Here is a 5,136-nt window from a genome sequence, read left to right as displayed (position 1 = left end):
TGGCAGATTTGCTTTCGCCCGCTGCCGCAGCCCCCCGCTCCGCTCAGCCCGCACAGGGTCAGCCCCCCCCAGCCCAGAGCTGGAACAAGAGCGAGCCTCGGAGCTGGGGCGCCCCAGCACCCCCCGCATTTCACCAAGGCCCCCCCAGGTGTCCTCCAACCCACGCCGTAAATAAACGCCCAGCCACTGAACGTTAACGTTGTTTTAATTGCGGAATGATAAAACGACATTCCTAATTTAAAAGTCAAAAGCGCCAAAAAACGTTCCGCCAACCCCCCCTAAAGCGGGCAGCAGCTCCTCGCCAGGCAGGAACAGCATCGCGCCAAAGCATTTACAGCGCAGGAACAATGAACCGTTTGTTGTTAAAAAAAAAGAAATGGCGCCATGTCCAACCTCTGCAATTAATCATTTTACCTACACACAAGTTTCTTCAAATAATCTCACACCGTTATAATAGATGCCTGCCACAGACTAATACTTTCTTTGTAATTACATACGTATGTCTCACCACAGCAGTACAGAAATTCCTGCGTTTTGGCATGAAATACGTAAACTGAAGGTGTGAAGAATGCCTGTTTTTTATACTTGAGTCTGGTGCCTTCAGTCTGGAAGAAACGCAAAGACTCAAGCCCCTAACTGTCCCAGCAGCAAAAGCAAAAAATGTAATAATGCTCTGACCACGCAGCCCTCCCGGACCTGCTCCCTAAAGCTCTGGAAATTAACCCAAGACTTGTGTGCCCTGCGTGGCAGGTTCTGGACAGGGAGTTCCTCAGCTTTGAAACAGAGGCCAAAGTTACCGGTGAAACCTTGTGTTGTGGGTAATGAACCTTACACAGTCACCATCAGGATTTAAACGCGTTATGAGCAGGGAGTCAAATCCCCCCGAATCACCTTCGTTACAGAGATTTTCTCCGTCACATCAGCAGTCAGGTACCTTCTGTCCTTCCTGATGGGGTACGACCTCCCGTAAAAGGTAAGTTCTGATTTCTTCAGCTGGGCTTCCTGACAGATTTTCTTCCCTTAAAATATGCTCCATTTTGACTAAAAACGGAACAGAAACGATCCCTAAAAGATACTTAAATACAAACATTCACATTAAACAACAAAATGGAAGTGGTGCGGAGAAGAACTCTGTGAACAAACAGCAGGGAGATGAGTATCTAAAACTGCTCCTTTGGTTCACTGATCTTTCTCCTTTTTGGCAGCACATCTTGACTAGATGAGAGTTCAAAGTGGTGAACCTGCCAAGGGAAAATAAATATTGCATTACAGGTTGCCACACTGCGCAGGCTGTGGCCTGCTCCACGGCCTTACAAGTCCTACGTGGGAAAAGCCCACCCTGAACAAGACGGCTGTGTGATGCATCGAGAGGTGCGTGTGGAGCATGCGGCTCGACCTTGCTATCACCTGGTCCCTGCCCAGAGGCGCGAAGCCTGGAGTAACATCTGGATACTATTTTCTGGCAGAATTGACCCTCCCTCCAAAGGGAGGGAGGGCTGGGATGTATTTATGCTCTAACAGCAGGACCTCCTGTGTGTCACAGCTTCAAGGGAACGTACTGAAGGCTGTTCCCTCCACAGAGGCAACACGCCTGAAGTCCAATTCCATGAGCAGCTGGGAGCCAAGGCAGCGGCCCCAACTGCAGAGCCAGGCGGCACCAGGAGGGCTTTGCACAACAGCAGAGTGCCCCCTACCAACGGGAGAGGGGGCTCAGCACCACACAGGCTCACATTACTGAGTTTAATCCAATTATTTCTCACTTGCACACATGTGGAAAGATAAGAATTTAGCCTTTAGCTCTGCTGTGCTTTTGATCATTTAAAGCAACTGTGCTTTGTTTAAATTCTAGTATTGAGTTCATTAACAAAACCTTTTTTTATAAGAAAGATACGGTGATACTGAGCATACAGAACAATTTTTTTTTTTTCTTCACATCAGCGAATAACATAAAAAAATACTGTGTATGACCCTGGGGTTGGAAATAAAAAAATTCTATTCTGCGGTAAGCAGTACTTCACAAAAAGACTGAATCTACTAGTTCTACATTCTGAATTTAACATCTCCGCTTCATGAGTTTGTTGCGAACTCTGTCAGCCCTTTTCACATGCAGCTTTCATACATAGATATTTTTAAGACACAGACCAATTTCTCTCTGGATTTCTTTAGAACATTCTGCTGAAGAATGAAATTTGCATGCTCCCAAGCTTGATTTCCATCAGCCTTCATAGAAATAAAGCAACCATTAGTTTAGGAGAAAACTGCTGGCAACAGTTGAGCTGCACATTATGAATCCTTGCACAACTACTGTTCCCTAACCCGCACTAAAAATTAATGAAGAGCTTTCCTGAGCGGGGACAGGAAGGGTACAATTTTCCTTGGCCCTGACATGTAATTTCCCCTCCTGACTGTAAGTGAAGAGCGCTTACTTATTTACTAGAACAGTAGTATTCGCCCCACAGCTTTTTCTGAGAAGAACCTACCAGTAACCCTGAACATTCACAAGCAGGAGAGATGTTGAGGTCTTGTGAAGGCCTTCCGGTGCCTCACAAAGCTGAAGCTACCAAGCCCAGTTGGTAAAGGCAGCAGGAACAGACAGATGGGGGCCCCCAGTGCCATCCCCAAAGGCCAAATTCCACCCTGAAGACAACTTCTGCTCCACTGGTGCAAGGCTGGAGGAATTTGGCTCCCCGCAGGTCGCACTGACTACAAGACTCATCTGCTGCAATGTGATTAAGCAAAGAAGTAACAGATTTTTCTTGGTGTGAATGAGTCACAGATCTGAGGTTAGAATTTTGGCCTTGTGCTTTCCAAGTGAAATCACTAGCAAGCATATGGTAACACTGGGCTGGGGATCCCTCCTGGCACACACTCCTACCAACTACGGACTAAACCAGCGGGGAATTTGGCTAAACACATTCTCAAGAAGATGTAAATCAATCCTAATGAATCTTTCTCAACTTGCGTTAACTACATCAACACTCAGCTTTTAACTCTTTGGAACAGACTTTTTTTTGACACTAAGAATCCAAATTGAAGTTAATGGGAATTTTAGAAATTATGAGAGTTTCATTCTGTCAACATGGAATGTATTAAAGCTTAGAGTTTTATTCACTGTGTGGAACAGAAAAAGGCTTAAAGAAGAACAGAAATAGGAAGAACAGAAGTAGAGAAAAAACTATACTAACAGTGCTGGTTTGAAATATCTTTCCACTTCTCGTCCTGCTCTCTGACACATTAAGTTCAGATGTTTTACTTGCCAAATGATCGACCTAAAATCAAAAAATAGATGTTGCCTTGTGACAGCAGTAAAAAAATATATATTAACGGCTACAGCAAGGTTCAGTGCTGTAGCGTGCAAAGAGCTCTGGCTCTGCTCACCACAGCACTCAAGCTGAAATTTAAATACAGGAGTATACCCATTGAAGTCAACAGCACTATTTACTGCTGAATGTGCCAAAGAGCCCTGACAGATCAAAGCATCAGTTATTTTTATACAGTAGGTCGCTCACGGTTACCTAGGGCTATTCTGTTTTAAGAAATCTTAAGGACCTGTGTTTGAAGTAGTCCTCCACATTTAAATTATACCATTTTGCTATATGCAGGGAATATAGCCTGAGTTTTAAGTCTGAGTAATAAACCTGCATTTTAAGTTTTAATCAACTTTTAATCAAGTTTTGGTCTGTCAGAGAAATTTCTATTAGGCAGAGTGTTTGGTTATGGCAGTTTATAAACGTGGAAGTTACATTCCCATTTATCTTAATATCAGTCAGACCATCTGGTTTGAAATCTGTATCACAGAAAAACAGCCTTTTGTTACTGCTTTTGATTGCTTTAGAATATTAATCGTTTTTGTGAAACAGTGGAAAGTAAAACGTAAATGCATTTTATTGCTGAAAATACTGACTGTGGTAAATAAACCTTTAGCAGATTACCTGTTAATCACTCAAAGTAGGAAAGAAGCTTCACAAAAGCTCTAGTAGAAGTTTAAGACAACAGAGTGCAGTTTTCATACCTGAGGATTAGGAACATACAGATTCTGGTTCCCTCCAGCCTTCGTAACTTCATCCTCTTCACAAGTTACATTTGGTTCTATAAAAGAGTTGTTAAATAATAAAGCACACCACTGACAACACACTAGCAGCCTCTTAACACTGATGCTTTGCCACAAAGAACACCCCCACGTTATAAATGCAGCAAACAGGTGCTCCAAAGGGCTCTAATTCTCTGTGTGCAAGCAAGTCATTAACTCCACCAAGCATTACATTCTCTTACATCTTTAATTCAGCGATTTCCTATCACAACTTCCTATTGCAGGCACTTAAGAGATGCTTACGCTAGGTAGTACGGATTTACACGCCGGATCTTTGGAAGAGTGGGCTTGATCCCCAAACTCGTTTATACACTGTACTGCTAAAGGCCACGAAGAATGAGCAGTCAGTTCTGGAGGGTTTTTTGTGGTGGTGTTCCTAATCCCTGCTGTTTTTTTTTCTAGGATACAAAATGTAAGCATGAACTGGTTAAAGATGACTGTGCTTCAGCTGTTGAAATGACTGAAGAATTTCAGGGCCACAAATGCATCTTCCTGTGTCTTGTAGTTCCAGTAAATAAAACATTGTACCAACTCCATAAGACAAGCAATTCGCTGCATTTTTGCATGCTTCTGGAACTTCCATGAATTTCTAAAAGCACCAGATACAGCTTTATGTGGTTATTTCAGTTCTGCAGCCTACTAGCATCATCAAGATAAAAATGCTAATCTACACATGCTGTTTCCTACACATTTCCACGATTATTTTTGAACAGCATGGAAATGTTAGCTGTTTTTGCAAAGTTGCACGTTTTATTTCTGAAAAAAAAAAATTAATGGCCATTATTTAAATCCACAGCCCGTCACATCAGCAGTCAGGTACCTTCTGTCCTTCCTGATGGGGTACGACCTCCCGTAAAAGGTAAGTTCTGATTTCTTCAGCTGGGCTTCCTGACAGATTTTCTTCCCTTAAAATATGCTCCATTTTGACTAAAAACGGAACAGAAACGATCCCTAAAAGATACTTAAATACAAACATTCACATTAAACAACAAAATGGAAGTGGTGCGGAGAAGAACTCTGTGAACAAACAGCAGGGAGATGAGTAT

This window comes from Pygoscelis adeliae, unplaced genomic scaffold, assembly GCF_000699105.1.
Source record: "Pygoscelis adeliae isolate BGI_AS28 unplaced genomic scaffold, ASM69910v1 Scaffold181, whole genome shotgun sequence".
NCBI classification, from domain to species: domain Eukaryota; kingdom Metazoa; phylum Chordata; class Aves; order Sphenisciformes; family Spheniscidae; genus Pygoscelis; species Pygoscelis adeliae.
Note: the sequence above shows the minus strand (reverse complement) of the source record.